The sequence below is a fragment of the Stegodyphus dumicola genome, chromosome 8, assembly GCF_044657685.1.
Source record: "Stegodyphus dumicola isolate Sdum_Otavi_A_Nest chromosome 8, ASM4465768v1".
Classification (NCBI taxonomy): domain Eukaryota; kingdom Metazoa; phylum Arthropoda; class Arachnida; order Araneae; family Eresidae; genus Stegodyphus; species Stegodyphus dumicola.
Genome location: NC_140775.1, coordinates 25,046,578 through 25,065,776, shown reverse-complemented (window position 1 = coordinate 25,065,776; position 19,199 = coordinate 25,046,578). Strand labels below are relative to the sequence as shown.

The 19,199-nt window shown below is 33.0% G+C and overlaps 1 long non-coding RNA gene across 1 annotated transcript in view; it reads right to left on the bottom strand.

Annotated features, from left to right (window-relative positions):
• Window positions 1–19,199, bottom strand: part of LOC118181059 (uncharacterized) — a 56,408-nt gene that overhangs the window by 7,354 nt on the left and 29,855 nt on the right. The gene's annotated exons all lie outside the window — the stretch shown is intronic.

Here is a 19,199-nt window from a genome sequence, read left to right as displayed (position 1 = left end):
TCTAATCGTTGCCACATGTTCTATTCAAATACTATCATAAATCTAAAACGATGTATAAAAGAAATTAAGCAAACAAAACAAAAAACAGTTTTCACAAACGATTCACTATTTCTCATTCAATTATTTCAGTTCTCACTTCGCAACAACGCAAAAATGCATAAAAACTCATATCTATATTAAAAATTACGAAGTAAATTTTAAACACTTATATTCTCGAATAAATTCCAGAATGGATTAAGCATGATTTAATTCGCAGTAATAAAAGAAGATATTATCTTTGTTGTTGCGAAGCTTAGTCTCTGTAGATTGACAACAAATCTACTATTCTGCTGTTTCAAATGTAAAGAAAAATTGTCCGCCATGTTATTTAAAAATTAGGCTTAATTGCACTTTGAGTTATGCGAGATACGTACGTACGTACGCACAGACACCGCGAAAAATTCTCTTCAAAATTCATTTTAAATCAGTTTTATAATTTTTTTGGAGGAAAAAAGTCTTTTATTCTGTCTTTACGTACAGATGTCACTCAAAAAAACATCGTTAAATTGCATTCGATAGCGGTCAAAATGGATATTTTCGTTGAAATATGCTGCCTGAAAATTTTCGCGATAACAATACTTCCTTTTTATTTCGTACAAGGAAGTAAAAAGACACTTTAGAAATTGTTATTGTTCGTCCATCTAATTCCTTTTACCTCTCATACAGTCTTTCTTTCACAAATGTTCGCTTTACTTGCCGTAGAGTGTTCAGTGGGAAAGTCTGACATTAACTCATCTCTCCCTCCCCCGAAGAAAAACATTTACTGGCCTCATCCTCCCCCTATCCACAAATGCCTCAATGAAGACAATATAAGGTACGTACTGTAGTGTAAACTAATGCTCTATTCATTTATTTTTAATTTTTATTGTTTTATATTTAAAATTTAATATCTATTACCTATTGTTAGTCCGAAGGGGCGTTAGCTCAGAAGGGCTATTAGTTTCAAAATGGGATTTTCCCTGGAATCACTTTTCCAATTGTTGCGACCAAATATTATCGCCCTGTTAAATAATGGATAATTTGTTTGAATGCAGGCAGTCTTTTCGCATTGTGAAAAAACTACGATACCCAGAGCCATTAATTTTTAAATAATGTAGTCCACCACCCTACAGACACCTGGTAGCCAGAATTTCGAATTTGTTTTATTGTGTTTTATAAAACTTTAACGAATTTTTTATCGACAAACTCAACAATTTCAAAGCGAGCAATAGCAACACTGTACTAAAAATAAATTATCTCCAGTGCGCGAGACTGAGTCGGAAATTTTACAGATAGGCTGTTTTTAAATATTTTTAGCCCAAAGGAACATTAGCCCAAATGCTCTCGAAATGTGTTTGTGTATGTAAATGAAAAAAAGTTCCTTAGGGTGTAATATAAAATCTAAAATCTTTCAGGTTTTTTTTTTTTTTTTTTTTTTTTTTTTTTAAATTTTAGTATTTTAATTGTTTGTTTGATAGTATTTCTAGCTCTTGTTTCATGAAACCATTACGATATATGTGTATAAAATCTAGTAACATTTTACGAACAAATTAACAATACGAATGTTCGTTCGGAACTTAATGTATTTGTAGAAAGTGTGTGCATATCATATAAAATCATGGTTATAATGACACAAAATGAAATTCATATACCATACTGCATTATATTTTGTGTGTGTGTAATGTATTTTGACACTATCAAAATTTCCTTTTTTTTAGATATTCAGAGTCAGCCATTTAATGATACATCAAGTTCCTTTTCATGATATTACTGTTACTAAAAGTTAAATAATAAATGTTTAAAATATGTATTATTTATGAATTTATTATTATTATAAAATTTTATGTATTTATTGTTATTATAAATTTGTATGTATTTATTATTATTATTATTATAAAGTATTTATTATTTATGTGTTATTTATAACATGTATTTAAGTAGCTATTATGAAATGCATAATAATTACATGCAAAAAATGCAACGAATATGCTTTTTTATTTTAACCACCTATTACGAATAATACCTTTCCCTTTAGAGCAGAAGTTCGTTTAATAATTTCTTTAAACTCTTTCTTTAAACTTATGATGGAAAGAATGAAAATTTTCTATGAGGTTTAAAGCTTTATCATTATTTACAAATCCATACTAAAAACCATTCCATTTTCAAACTATATTTTTTCCCTGCAGCGCCATCTATCTTAAGAACTCTGACTTCTGCTTAAAGAGTCCTCATAAATGCCATTAAATTCAAATCCGAATCAGAGTTAAGAGTGGCAATAGAAAAGAAAGAGGTTTATGGGAATGGACGATAAAAGAGCGCACTCATCTAAAATCTCGGAGTTTTTCCGCCTCAGAAATACCCGATCGCTCCGTTTCGGGGCACTGGGCCTTAAAAAATGAGATTGGTATAAAATATGAAGAGGACTGTTTCACTGAATCGTTCTTTAAGCTTTAAAGATAGTATGAATCCAGAAACCATGAGAGGTGCAGTGGTGTGAGGATATTTTGAATAAGCTTCCATGGTCCCGAAGTCAAGTGATATCAACTACATTTGTCAGAATTCGTTGCTGAAATTTCGAAAATAAGATCAAGGAATTTAAATCCATGTAAAATATATTACGAAAACATACGTGGTAGCATTATTACAGCAAGAGCTACCTTTAAATTATAATTCTTTTCTTTAGTCATTCTGTTTAGCCGTAATTCTTTTAAGAGCACTGAATACACTAATTATAATTTTCATGCTTCTTTTGGATTAGCTTGCTAATGGCTTCATAGATAAGTCACAATAGGAATTGTCATTTAAATGATTTAGATGACAGAAAAATATTATTTTCCTGAACAAGCATCAGCGTATGATGATGTATATCGATGAGTGAACTTAGAAGCATAAGCCTTGATCTGTAAGAAATATGTGGAAAAGCAACACATGCTAAAACTTTGCTTGTAAAAAGAAAAATTGCTTTCTGGACTACAAAATATAAGGGCTTTATATATTAGCTTAGCTCTCAAAAAATACCAAAAATTATACTTTCCAGACGCATAGTAAATCACATAAATATTTTCATGGCATAAAGTTTCATAATAACTCAAGATGACGAAAATGATGCATAAGTACCACTCGAATAAAACATTTTTTAATGCCGTCTGACCTTGCAGAAATTAGATTACTAATAGACCATACTAGTAACTTTCAGCATATATTCTGCCTAATTTAAGATGTACGCTGATATAAAAGGAAAGAGGTACAACATGTTGAATTTAGTTAATACTAAATAAAATGTCCTGGCATAATAAATAGTAATTATTTGAAAATATTTTTTTTAGTCATATTGGCTTTATAGTATTTTTGAAAGTTGTTTTACACATAGATTAGAACCTAGACCACATACGGGACTACAAAAATAAGAAATACAGCATAGTAAAATTAACTATACATTTTCGTAACATACTATGTAAATGACATTAAAATACTATAATTAAAATTGAATGAGAACGATGTCGGCTTTTATGCAAACCAACAAGCTCGCAGAAGCAGTTTTCAGCCGTATTGTATTCGTGATCTAGATGTGCACTGTACATCTGCATACTCTGTAAGAATAAGCTGTAAATTATCAAAAGAAAGTATGAAAATATATGCGCGTCATGAAGTCCGTAACTAATATTAATGATTCTGAAGCTTAACGCTAGTCACCGGAAGGAACCCAAGGAAGGGTTATATGTATCCCTGGCCTACGGTTGGCCTTGTACTGAAAGCCAGTCCTCTTGAATGAAAGCTTGACTGTAGAGATGTTGATTTTACGTATGTTTCTGTTGAATCTTTTCGATGGTGTCCACCGAAACCATCGCGGCAAAACGTGACGTTGAGGAGAAAACAATGCAAGGGGAAAAACACCTTGGGACAAAAGTAAGCAAGAAAAATATATCGTAGCGGTAAAACATAGTGGAAATAAAACATCGCAGAAAATAAAACTGTTAAGAAACTTTGCAATTTTAAAACATAGTCTAGAAAATTTCATGAAAAAAATAAATCACACACAAATCATCGCATGATGGTAAATCACAAACATATGTTTTTCACACTTTCAAAGTTTGAAATACATATTCGCACTGCTAATTCATTTTTTTAAACAGATTACTGTACTATATAAAAGAGATTAATTACAAATAGCCTTTGTAGTTATAACTGTATAAGTTTAAATTCACGCTAAATGCTATACGTAGCCTCAGTTTTCTACTCATTTTCAGTTTTTGAATGCTTAAATATTTTCAGCAAAAATGTATTATTTATTTATTAAGTAAAAATTTATTAGTTAATTGAAAAACATGAAATATAGAGCTAAAATATTCCCCATTCCTTCTTGCGTCCCAAATTATTATGTGAACATACATTTAAAACTTTAAAAATCTGAAAATATATGTCTGCAATGTTGTCATCAGTTCATGGTTCGATGATTTGTAGGTACTTTTTATTTACCACGATATTTCGTATGACGATATTTTTAAAACTGCGAAGTTTTTGAATTGCTTTATTTTATACAGCGGTCTTTCATACCGAAATGTTTTAGAACTGCGATACTTTCTCCTTGCTTTCTTTCTCCCATGATGTTTTGTACGAAAATGTTGCCCTCTTGCCTTGCTTTCTTCTCAACGCTTTTGTCTGCTATGTTTTCTCCTGTGACCCTTGCGGATATGAAGATAAAGAAGATTACGGAAGATAGCAGTGGATCTTGCCGTTAGAGACAGATCCACTATCAACTTCCATTACATACGAGTATCTTCGGTAAACTGAAAGAATACTCATTTAACTAAGCGTAATTGTGAATAGTATAGAGGATAGTAAAACAGAAACAGAAACAAAAATAATGTAACAATAGTTAAAAAGAGTTGATTCATAAAAAATATGCTTGCATCTTTGAAAGATTCAAATTATCTTTGTACTTTAAGAGACAGGTTTTAAAGTATCATTATCTGCATAATCTGGTGATGGCAAATCTCACACTCCTCTCAAGCGGTAGCATGAGAATTCCAGAACATGACCATCAGAACTATCCACTGACTTCCAACCACCATCTCAGACTTCCGGACAATACATGTGATAGAATTTCATACCAGAATTATATTACAAATAAAAACAAGACAAGTCATAAAGATGAAGTTAATCCTCGCTATTCTGGCAGTATATGAGCTAGACCTGCGCTGTGTTATAAAATTTCTCTTTAGCCCAATTAGACAGAATTCCACCATGGCAATATGTAGTTCATATGTATCACTATACTATTACCTTTATGCTTCATTTATCAAACTATGTCTTATTTCATTCTATTTTCTTTATTTATGTGTACGTGCATATTTTATAATGTATTTTTCACCTTTCTTCATGCCTTCATAATGTAACTGGACAGCATGTTCCGACGTGTAATCGGAAAATCCGAATTTCGGCGAAGACATTACGGATTCCTTCAATGTCCTGGCATGAAAAAATTCTAGAAAGATTTTCCAAGTGGCGCCTGAACTTAAATTTTGATGCACTATGATTCGTCACCACCAGGTCACCGGCGAGGCAATCAGTTCCTCTAGTCTTGAGTGGCCCTTTAAAAGGAGAAGTACGTAAGGTACTTTCTACCTCCTTTCCACATGCCTTAGTGGTGTAATTGGAAGCACATTCAAGCGCATTTAGGAGGTCTGGCGTTATAATCCTGTGGAGGATATTGCGGATTTCATCAATTTTCCGATATCGAAACTTCCAAATGGCTCAGACTAAATGACTATTGACACATGCCCTCCCATAACGTCTTTTTGCATATTTGTATGCATCTTATTTCAGGTTGCACCATAAGAAAAAACTCTAGAACTAGAGTTATGGAGATTTCGTTGACTATTTATGCTGAAAATGATTGCTTATTAATTTATTTTAGTCTAAAAATATATGATATGATAGAATATATTACCTATGATAGAGACACGACAGGAATATATGATAGAAAGTCATAGTGAAAAATACAAATCGTACAATCAGGATTTAAACGTTCACTGCAGTCTTGGCGAATATAACTGTAATTTTCAAATTTATATAATAAAATTTCTTAAAATTTTATTCTGTAATTTCACACATTTTTATGTTGATTGTGGTATTATTTCTTGAAAATTCATTAATATATTTTTAATACTTTCGGACTTTTGTATTACCTAGTTTTACTAAAATGGCTTCAGTTAAGAATGAGAGGCATGGGTAATAGAAAAAAAAGTAATAAGTTATTTATGGCAATTCAATGGATATAGGCTGGCGGGCCTGAAAGCAATTTTATGCGGCTCCCGAAGCTATTTCGTATATATATTTGCTACAAATTGAATACTTGTTGCAAAGATTTCAAAAGTTTAGCTGTGTGAGGTTCGAGTTCACAATATTTTCATTTCCATTAAAAGCGAGCATGAATAATAACACAGCAAAAACCCTATAAACGGAACTAAATAATTTACAGTGTGATTTAAATATTATTCAAAAATTTGAAGATTCAGATTTCGTTAGCTATCATCCGTACTTGTCAAAATTAAATAAGCTCCGTTACGAATTTTTTTACTAAGATTAATGGCTTTGTTTGTGAATATATAAGTGAACAGCTTTTTCTCATCGTTGAAAATTAGTAAGAAGAGAACCCGACTGACTGATGAGTATAGTATAAAAGGAAGGTATAGCGAGGAAGATAACGTCTCTCCAAAGCTATAAAATATGTCAGAATTGAAACTCCTTTAAGTGTCAAGCTTAGTAAGAAATAAAGTATATAATTATTTACACACAAAACATGTTTTTCCTTTATTAACCTATTATTATTATTTTTAACTTAAGGCTGGTGAACTGGATTTTCTAGAGGCATTTCACATGAAAAAAATCTTTCTGTTCTAGTTAACGACCCTAATTCCAATCCATCTTTGCCTTTAAAGAAATTATGTTTTAGTTCTGGTTTCATCAACAGATGGCGCCAGTGGCTTATCTCCTGTCTAGGCTTTCTTATCTTATCTAATCATTATATCTTACCTCGTTCATTTTCGCTTTTGCAGCTGAGGATGATGGTTCGATAAAACTATCAAAACTAGTCCAGTGAAAATTTAAAAATATAACGTTGATTTTTGTTGTTTGACTTCTAAATTAAGCATTAATAAGTTTAACAAATAACTAAAATTTATTTAAAATATTTTATTTTCTCAGTAAAATATTTCATTTTGTTAAAAAGAAATGGTGTGACCTGTCAGCTGTTCTTAGGTTCTGTACGCAGCCCGCGTGAAATTTGAGTCTGAGACCACTCACTTAAATAACGTATTCGTACTTAACGGATATCTAGAAGGTGCCTCTTGCATGGCGGTTATCGTTACTCTTAATGCCATGTTGGACAGAGAATGAAATTGAAAGATAAAGGTTAACCTAAAACTCTACTACCCACGACTTGTGGGATTTACAACTGATATGATACAGCCCGATTAAGTCAACCTCTTGCTATTAGGAATTCGCTGTAAATGTGTAATATATTGTCTGACTTACAAGTCCAATAAATTCTAAGATATGTTACAACACTGACTGGATAACTCGAGTTACCCAATTAACGTGACATACACGAAGCATTCACCTTCTGCTCAGATGAGCAGCTATTTAGAAAAACCACAAAAACCAGCGGCCAAGATTCTACTTAGAATAGCCTATTCACTTAACTTTAGTCTATGCTCGTAAAATTTTTAAAGGTCTCTGGACTGGGCAAATAAGTGACGAAACAAGGCACAAAGGAAAGAATAAACATAAACTCTGTAGCTTTTTAATTATTTTAACTGACATTTATTAGGATTTAGACCTTTACTTTCACTTCTTCTGTCCGTATCTATGCCAAAATGAAAATTAGTTCCAGTGTATTTAAAATGAAGTTTTTTTTTTTTTTTTTTTTAATTATTATTATTATTATTATTATTATTATTATTATTATTGCAAGACAGAGCGTGTTCTGCTTCTCGAAGCCATGTTACTAAATTACTGCTAGAACAGATAAGTTTTATAGTCTTCGACTTTGCATTATAAGTGCCGATATTTGAATGTCAACGCCGGTCAAGTTGCGAGCCAACTTCGCGTTAATTTGATGTGCGTAGCCTTTGGGCCACTAGCTAATTTTAATTTAATTTTTACATTTAAAATCCCTTTTACTTTTTAAATTATTCCGCCAAAAGAGCTGGCTGAGTTGTACACCCTAGGTCTGCCTTCTGTTCTTCGTTTGTTTTAAATAAAGGGTCATTTACACCCTCCTCAAGGTTTAGTTATTATATTTGACTTGACAATAATTCGCTGCTAGTCTGTCTAAAGTTTGGCTGCAATTTATAATATCAAAGAAGATTACTAAACTTTATAACTTAAGTCAAATGCCGTAAGTTGTAAAATTTAACATAAAATATTTATAATTTATATGTCAATATCAGTTAATCAAATTTCAAAGCTGCATGGAAAACGTTTCCGTAACGCTAATATAAATTCTAAAATTTCTTCAGTTATTTTTAATGAAAGCAGAATTAATTTAGCTTAATTCCAGCCACATATCGCACATTGTTGCAATCCATCGTTTACAATTTCTGACAATTTTCTCACAGTGGAATCGATAGCAGAAATGTAAATACATTAAATTCTCGCTAAATATTAAGTTCTATTCACCAGCTTAATTTCTCCTAATTAATATATTTCCTCACTTATATTACATACCAGCTTTAAATAATTATTAACCACAAACACCGTTCGGTTCAAAATTCAATAATACATATACGATTAGCTCTGAGGAATAATTACTACAGTACCCATCTCTGTGGATCTGCATTCATAATTGAGCAATCTTCAGGGCGAACTCCAGGGAATGCAGAATGCAAACAAACTTCCAGTGATGCAACAGAGTCATTGTGGGGAAGATTTATTGGAAATGCTTTGTCTGTGTCTGGTTGTATAATTTTAGCCTGTTGCTCTGTTTGTCTAGTTCCCTTATTTGATATTTAATATTAGAGAAGAAGCGTTTCTTTAGATCTTTCGCTAAATTTGTTTCCCTGAAAGCTTTTGATGAGTTTCAATGATTTAATTTGTGTCACAACTTCTCTGTCATTTAATTCTATATTTTGTTGATTGTCCGGGTAATTTTTATCGGCTGATAAAAATAAAAAATGTGAAAGGAGTTTAATTAAAATATCAGAAATCGAGATTATACTAATCCATATTTAAATGGATTAGTATAATCGGAATGGTCATGCACATATTTACTAGTAATTTTACAATTTATGTTGTAACGTCTGGTGTATTTTGCAATTATCAAAAATTCCCAGACTCTTGGTAAACTTTAAGAAAATTATCGCCAAGTCTAAAGTAAGAACTCAAATTTGAGAAACGTGAAAAAGACCCTTTATTTAAATCTGAATAAGAAGAGAAACGAACACTTCGTGAGTACAAATCAGCGAACCACTTTTGAGATAACTCAATGTAACATCAAGTTCAAACTTAAAATTTAAATTCATATAAACTAGTAGAAAAAGGCTACACAGATCCGTTAACGTCGGCAATTATGATGCAATGTCGAAGACTGCAAAATTTATCTTATCTAGCAAACTAGTAGGGTGGCATCGAGACTCAGACCACGCAGAGTAAGAGGCAGATCTTACAACCTAAAATTATAACTTAAAGTACACACTAACTAAATTTGCATTCTAACAATAAAATGGAAGGAGAAGTAACAGTAAAGATCTAAAACATAAAATAACAAGTTAACTAACATACAGGAACCTTATAGTTTAATGAACACTACGAATTTGAGGCTTAAGATTACTTCGATTATGACAAAGCGCTTGATGGTTATTTGTTTACTGGGGAGAGATGCCTTCGTGGAAGACTTTCTAAAAGATACTGGTTCATATTCGCGTTATACATGGAGACAATCACGAAAGCTCTCATGCAGAACTCTATTAGCATCAAATAAACCTAGCGTCAGTAGTCCTAGCGCTTTCAGTAGTCTTAGAGATCGGTTGAGAGAGTTGCTATAAATTTGAAAGCTGTTGGCACAACCCTTTTGTAACCTTTATACATTCAACCTAAACACTTTAGATTTTTAAAGTAGTCGTATGTAAACTAAAGCCATCTGCAAATTGAAATTGTACAAGTAGAAATTTGCTTTTGTCATTTTTAGGCAATTAAACTGACTTAAATGAAAGAACGAAAATTAGAAAGACGTAACTTAAATTAAATATAAAAGAACTAAATTAAAATTGCAAAAATAAAATAAGAATAAACTAAACGTAATAGAAAGACATAAATAAATTGACGTAAATTTATATGTAAATTTCATCTAAAAACGAATCTGCATCACTTACATTAATATATCTCTAGGAACATCTTTTATTAATTATAATAGCGCTCCGAATGATTATAGAAATTATCAACTGGACATACCGTAAATTAAATGTAATGTTAGATAAAATTACTGCTTAAACACTTGTTAAACCTTCTTTAGTTCTGATGAATACTTGTCTTTACATTTAAAAGAAGTCTTTAATATAAATCCATATATGTTCTAAGAAGTTAAATTTAGTTAAAAGCATTATTAAAAGCTGCATCATGTAGCACAGCCAAAAAGTAATAAATACTTGCAACAGTTACTTCCGAGGTTTCGATAACTCAAATACACTCTGTTGGAAAAATAAAATATTCATCCACAAAAAACTTAGCAACAACTACAAAACGCCGCTTGCAAATGTAGTTTGACGAGCTGTGCAAATAATTAAACTTGAAACACCAGTCAGCATTGTGGAGCGACACAACGCCCGTCTGAAGTGCGCATCTAGTAGAATGTAAAAGGGGAGGTTAAGCGAATGAAGAGCATTTACAACCGTTGCTATAAGTCTTCCAGACATTGGCTTGATATGTACTCGCACAGAATTGTGAAGAAAATATGCTAAAAACTGGGAAAATCTCTGAGAGATGTTTCGGAATAAGACATTATCTTTCAAAATATTCGAACTGAAATTTTTATTCTCCTTTGGTTCAGCCTGAAACATTCTATTGATTAAATTTCATTTCAAGCATCGAGAAAGGTAATTTCGTCAACTTGTCTAAAATGCTGAAGTCTTAAGTAAATTTTATCGTACGTTGTATTTCGTTGTGCAGTTTATTTCATTTTAGGTCATTTTTTTCTAAATTTAAAAAACTCTATTTTGTAGTCATTAATTTTTTTTCTCATATAAAATTTGTGACACATCTTTGTTCCTAAATATCTAATGCTTCTATCTGTGACCAACACAGTGAGTGTGACCAACACACTCTTCTCTTTAAATATCACCAACAATTATCTGCGAAGTTTTACTAATACGCTAGAAATAAATAAAGGAATTACATTATACATAATGAAGCATAATACCTTTTGCATTATATATATGTATATATTACCCGTGTATTTTTCGGCTAACTGAAACTTCGAACTAAGCGTCATTGCAAGCATTTACAATTTGGTTGGATTAGATTATATGAACATGGTACAGCACATGAGAACTATATGCCTAATGGAAGGGATAACTTCCTGAAAGAGCTATGAAAAACTAGCTCGTAATTCACATTATATATAAAGGAAATTCTGAAAAAATTACCGAAACACCCATGCAGCCAGGCGTTCTTCTAAATTCGAGCTTGAGTCGAACTATCAGTATTCAGAGATTTTAGCCACTGTCATTGGAGGGTAACGTTTAGTTTGATATAGCTTATATCAACTAACACCCATTAAAGTTTCCATGGCAAATCGTCAAGAGTTTTGTGTAGAACCTTTCTGAATATATTAAAATTTTATACCTCAAGTCAGAAATTTCGCGATACTTCTGTTGAGGCTGTGAGACAGCAGTGTCTGGGTACGCATCTTCGGAAATACACTGCAGTAACCACTTACTGAAATTTGACATTCCTATGCACCTAATTTTGAATAGTATTTTTCTTTCTTGTTTATACATCCTAAAGAAAAGCTTAGGTAAGAGAAAGTACCCATCTAAAGATGGACATCGTATGAAAACCAACTCTTACCGGAAACGTTATACTGCAAGTAAAACACTAACAAGATGCGTTTTATGCTTCTTTTTCGAAGTTTTGATATCCCAAGACCGATAGTCTATATCGGGAATGCTAGCGACAGGTAATAACAGAGTAAATATAGAAACCACCATGAATTTCCCTGATGACCATTTTTAAGACTTTCAAGAGTGGTTTTTTTTTTTTTTTTTTTTTTTTTTTTTTTTTTTTTTTTTTCCAGAAAGGCTATTAATTCCGTTTTGGCATTTTGCGTCGTCCATTATAAAATGACATTACACTTTTCAAATTGTTGCCACCAAATATTAGAACCCTGCATTATACTTAAAGAAATTAATTAATGAAAAATCTGCATGAATGTACGCATGTTTCTCGCATCCTGAAAAAACAGTGGCACCTTGAGACCTAGATTTTGAATAACATGGTCTTCCACTCGAATATGGGCATCTGGAAGCCCAAATTTGAAATTTGTTTTATTATCTATTTCATATTTTGCAAAAATTTAACGATTTTTTATTAACAAACTCAACGACTTCAAAGCGAGCAACGGCAAGACTGTACGGAAAAGAAACATTTTTATTTCTAGCGTGCGAGACTGTGTATCGGAAATTCTAAAACATATGCTGCGAAAAACATGATATTTAATAAATAAAGGTAACACACAAAATCATTAAAAAAACGCCTTCTTGGGCGTAATATAAAATCTGAAAGCTTTCAGATTTTCTTCTTCTTTTCCTTTTTTTTTTTTTTTATTTTATTTATTTTTTTTATTTTATTTTTTTTTTTTTTTTTTAATTTTTTTTTTATTTTTTAGTCCAGAGGCGCAATTTTTCCAAATTATTACTATTAATTTCGTTTTGGCATTTTACGTTGAAAATGTCGGTTCACTTTTCAAATTGCTGCCACCAAATATTAGAGTCCTGTATTATATTTAAAGAAATTAAATAATTAAGAATCTGCATAAATGTATGTATGTTTCTCGCATAGTGATAAAACAACGGTACCTAGAGCTATCAAAGTTTGAATAACGTACGTTTCCACCCGAATATGGGCATCTGGAAACCCAAATTTGGAATTTACAATTTACGTTATTATCTATTTTATATTTTGTAAACTTTTAACGAAATTTTGACTAACAAACTCAGCGATTTAAAAGTGAGCAATGGCAGTTCTTGTACGAAAAAACAAATTATCTCCAGCGCGCGTGACTGTGTATCGGAAATTCTAAAGATATGCTCATTTTAAAATTATTTTGCGGTATTGCTGTTGAACTGAATTTTATCGTTTAAGTGCTAAGAACATGGCATTTAAAAAATAAAGGTAATACACAAAGCGTTAAAAAATGCCGCTTTGGACTTCTCGTAAAATCTGAAAGCTTACCGATTTTTTGTTTTCCTTTTATCGGGGTGTATGTACACATTATGCGATATTTTCAGTTAATAACACTCAGCAAAGTTCATAAAAGTTAATAAGTGCTTAATGAAATTTTTATTGCTGCATCCATGTTTTACTTTCGTCTGATATACGTTGCCAGCAGAAAGATTATCTTCATTAATAATGTATTTTTATTATGGCTTGTATATTAGGTTTCTCAAATTATTTTTTATTATAAGAAATTTGTACTAGCATCTTTCTGTCTTTCGCTACACATTACAGAACATATATTTTAAAATTGTTTCTGCATATATGACAGAACTTATTTGAGTAATTAATTGTATTTTAAAGCTTTCTGAACGTTTATCAAAAGAATTCAGCGCCTGTCAACCAGTTATAAAGGAAACGCAAGCATTTAACAGAAAGCACTTCCAAATGAATGTAAATAACCATTTACGTCCGATGTTCACGGAACATTACCGTTACATAAATTCAAAAATGCTGTGCTTCTGACTTATTTTATGCGTTGGGGAAACATTACTGCATACATTAAAAAGAAACTTTTCCACTGAAGAGCTAAATTCAAAATGATGCTTCCTGTAAATCTCAGCTGTTTCTGTATTATCCAAATGAGGTTCATACGTGTTTTTCAAATCTGGAATTTTTCGATTATGAAAAACTTTCAAATTGTGTTATTTCATACATAGATGCAAACGCTTTTAGTTTTTGAAATCTCGGTACAGTTAGTCAGTGAATGATAGGATTGAAAATCCTCATTATTACTTTAATTGGTAACATTTGTATGTTTTCCTGTTTCGGGTGCGTATTAGTGGTCGAGTGGTTAAGACTGCTCGGAAGATCGACCTGAATTAAACCCTCAGCACAAAAGAGTTGATTGCACTGGTGTTTTCGATACACTGATGTTTTGATTCACTATGTATAATGCGAATACGAGCCAATTTGCCTCAGAAAATAGTTCAAAATTGCTTTGAGGCTAGCAATTCGTATGCTTTGCTAAAACCAATAAACAATCAAACAGAAGAAATCAGGGAGCACAACAAATAAACTTTGTAGTGCTGCTTAGAATTTTTGGAGGATGTAATGTGAGAAAGTTATCTATGTCCTTGCCAAGATTCGAATTCCAGAACTCCTGCATAACAGCTGTATGTTCTTTTCAGTTAACCTCTAAAGCACACAGTGTTAAAAAAGGAGAAAATTTCTTGCATTCTCTCCCATGTCGTATCAGACATTCAAAACATTTCGAAAGAACAATTCTTTAGAACAATTTTTATGCTTTGTCACACGATATGAAAGAGCCAATCACTGCGGATCATCTGGGGGTTACCATGTAAAGGGGGAACAAGTCTTCCATACAAATGATGGTTGAGGACGATGGATTCGATGCTGATAGCTGATTAGTTGTTGGAAACGAACCACTTACAATTTTTTGCGAAATAAAGGAAAATATCATGAGTCTTTTTTTACTGGTAAAAGAGGTAGAAAAATTGTCTGAAACAAGTTATCCGTCTGAAGTAAATGGATGGGTGATGGCCTTAAAGGGTGGTTGAAGAGGGAACAGACCCAGCTACTAAATGCAGGGGGAGGGACGAATTATCGTCCACCACATTTTATTTTGGGTGCACATGTAGGACATCTAGAAATTTTTTTAAGTATTGAGCGTGAGAAAGTCAGTTATTTTTTCTTCGAGATTATCTGGACCTTCTGATAACTACCCGGATTTGCTTTTGAATTGTGATTCGAATGCATACCGCGAGGAAAGAGAAAATTCCTTTCAACCTAGCATACGTTTAACAGAGACAGAAACATCACGGGACAGAGCAAAGCAAATTATTTAAATTCCAAGTTCACGGAAGGTATATTTAACGAAGTAACACCTTGTAAAATGTCTGTTTTCCACTATTTCTCCGACAATTGACGAAATTATTTCTTTACCGTAATAAAGAATAATTTAATACGGGTACATAAATTAATATATGGGTACATTAATTATCCCATTGAATATTACGTACGAAATGTCATTAGTTCATCCTAATTGCACAGCTGGAATGTATCAGGACTTTATATGAAATATTTTACTTTACATTTTGTATAGTTATTAGGTTTATTTTGAGGCAGAAGTTGTGAAAAATGTGCAACGTCCTCGCCGGGACTCGAACCTTATATACTCCCCCATTTAAAGGGCGACTGAGGATTAACGGACCCAGTTGCCAAATCCTTGTGGTGAAGAACCATTATACACCACCTTTTAGTTCGGGCTCCACTGTAGAGTCATAAGGTTATTTTGATGTCAGGAAACTAACTGGTCCTCCCCAGAACTCAAACCCGGAACTCTCGAATACGTTCCGAGTATGCACCATGAAGGCATGTAGAAAGGAGGAAGAAAATACCTTATAATTTTCTAAGCGTTTTAGGAGAAACTTGTAAATTGCTGATAAAAGATCATTCATATTATCATTTTTGTTAGTATACTATGCTTTGGTATTGTACTAATCCCAAAATCTGTGCAGACCCTGAATGTGAGCTAATGTAAAAAAGTTACCTTCTTTTATAAATTCAAATTACTTTTTTCCTTTTCGAATACTTTTACAATTTTCTACGAACACGTTTTAATAATTTATATTTCAGTCTGAGAGAGAGAGAGAGAGTAGCACAAACATTAGATACTAATAAAAAGCCTCTTGACCAAATCTCAGTTTGAAGTTAGTCTCATTTAATCACATAGAGCTTTTCAACACCTATCAAGAAAACTAACCAAAATGTAATAGTTGATGATTAGTTGATTGACTGTGTAAAATGGGCATTTTCGTGGTTTTACTCCTGTGTAACGTGTATACGAGCCAGTTTCCCTTAAAAAGTCGTTCAAGAAGGCTTCCTTCCTTAGTCGGATAGTCCTAGTGTGCTTTCCTGTAATCAACTAATTCAAACCTAAACCGAATTCACAAGTAGCGGACTAGATTAGACTCACAAACTTGAAGAGAATACCGCTTGAAAGCCAACTGGCTAATGATAACAGCTACTGTCAAAATTGATCCTTTACATACTTACGGCGCTTTAGAATGCCACTTTGAGGAGAAACACGGGATAGGAGCATAACTAAATGGGTTTTCACTCGAAATTTAAGTAAATCTTCCGTACGTTGCTTTTCAGTACCGTGTAGATATAAAGGGAATGGAAATTTCAGGCAAAATTTTAAAGAAAAAAATGAATGTTTTTCTACAGTTTTGCACAACGCAAGTAATCAAATTCAGTTTATGCCAAAAGATTAAACAACTAGCTAGTTAAATCAATTGAATTTTATATTATACTTTATTACATGAGCCTTTGATATCTTTTAACTTTATTAAGTACCAATACACACTGAATCATTTTATTTATAATTATTAGTAAATGAAATTTGAATTTTACGTATCATTCAAGAAATTTTAATGTTACTTATTTGCAGTTTGTATTTTAATTTTACTTATTTATAATTTTAACTTTATTTTTTGCAGTTTTTGGCGGAGAGTGGTTTTTAGTCGCAATTATTTTTTAATCTTCTGTTTCTATGCCTTTACCGGACATTTTGTATCCTACGTACCAAAATTCTGGAGCAGCGAACTTATATTTCGTGGCATTTTAGTTCGGCTTAATGTAGAAGTAAATATAGTTCGTTTAAATCCTTAACATATTGATCGATGATTTCACTGGTTATTATTGTATCATATAAATAAATGAAAGTGCTTTTTTCGAGGACTGGCCACAAGATCGTGGCCGTCTGGAAATTTGCAGGTGACCCACATAATCCAGACGGCATTTTTAAGAAAGCGTAGACACCGGATTTTGTGATAATTGCAGTCTTAGGTATATCTTCGGGCTTCACGCCAATTTAAAAATATCCAGACGTAAGATCCAAAGTCGTTATGAATTTTGTGGATTTAATTTTTCGAATTATTTCTTCAATTATGGGATGGGATAGACAGGATACTTCGGGATACTATTTAATATTCTATAATCTACCTCGAATGGCCATGCTTTGTGGTTAGTAGATGGGAGATAATTTATTTTCCTACATAAAACCACGAGACTGGCGTAGAGGCTGCTGACAGGGCCTATGATTTTGGTATTTAGCATTTCTTCTATATGAAACCTCCCGGTGGCCAAGTAACTAGCACGTCGTGCAGCTGCACCGCAGGTCCGGATTTCGATCCCCGGGCTGAGCAAGGTTGACTCAGCCTTTCATCCCTTAAGTGGGTCGTAAAAATGAGTACCAAGTTTGTTTGGGGACTAAACACCGGGGATCCTGCTAACCACTTGTCCAGGGCATATGCTGATGCACTACGGAGCCCAAAGATCAAGAAAGCAGAAAAAGGGAACTGCAGGCCGTGCCCCACTAGAGCTGTTGCGCACTGAGTTTAGCTTTCTATATGTTTTTAACTGTATCTTATCGATAAGGTTTACTCCTTACTGGTCGGGAACTAGCAGCATCAAATTCATCATTTACTAAAGTCATAGATCCAGGTTTATCATAAAAATGATTTTGTCTATCCCTAAGATTACGGCCTCTTGCAGATTTCTTACAGCAGAGAAAATTACTTTCAGGACTTCATCTTATATCTGCACACGCAATAATATTTTACCAATACACGTGCATTGTTTGCCTTGTGAGGCATTAACTTTCTCCTCGCCCTATTTAAAAAGGTCTATGCTTACAAAACTATTTTTTTAAAAATAGTTTCCTAAATGAAACTGCAATGAGCTCCGGTGTCAATGTGAGCTTTACCAGGGATATTATTTAACAAAACTTTCGCTACTGGCAGTTCCAAATTTCTGATTACTTCCAGCGTTTAATTTAATTTCGGAGGGATTTTCCTTCTTCGGGAGGAGTGGACCCTGTCCCCGGCACCACACTATAGTTTAACTGGTCCTCCAGACTTTTGTTTACTTCTTTTCTACCCTCGCTACTGCTGATTGAAATCTTTTCGAATTTCTTCTTCGACCCATAATGCGGGTTTCGCTGAGGCGTTGGCTTAAAACTTCACTCTTTCGACCTTTCACCTGTCGCTTACTCTGCTGCTCGCTTCATGTTTTCCACGCATCTATTTTTAAACGTCGTGGTTAATTCGAATAAACTTTCCAACGTTGTTGGATTTCTAACTAAAAATGAAAATTCTCAGATCGACGTAATCGTAAATTTGGGGTTGTAGTCGCAGCAAAATTATTTGAATTTATTCTTAATCCGGCCTTTTGCCGTACAATAAATTAAAAATCTGGACTTTCCGTAAGAAGATAAAGTCTGTCACGTGCTCAATTTTATACTGGAATTTGCTAAATAGATCTGACCCGAGCTTGGCTCTATTCTTCACGATGAGAAAGGCTTTAATCAATGCCTGCATAAAGTTCTCGGAGTTGTAGTTTTTGCTACCAGGCTCACACAAGACAAATTTGCGATATATTTATACTACGTAGAAGCCTGACCTCTAAGGGCAGACGCGGCAATATTAACTTTCTGCGCATCTGAGAATTTAAGTGTTCAGTAAAACTTAGAACTGAGGTCTTTCTATCAAACGTTGCTGCTGGTTTCATAGCAGCTGTAAGGGTGTAAACAATAAACCCAAATCCCTCCTTGGGATTCATGGTGGTCGAAGGGGCTTGCGATGTTGAGGGGAAGATACTAAGATGTGAAGTTTTCTGTGACATAGTTCTACTTCTTGTTGAGAGTAAGTGTAGAATATCACTTT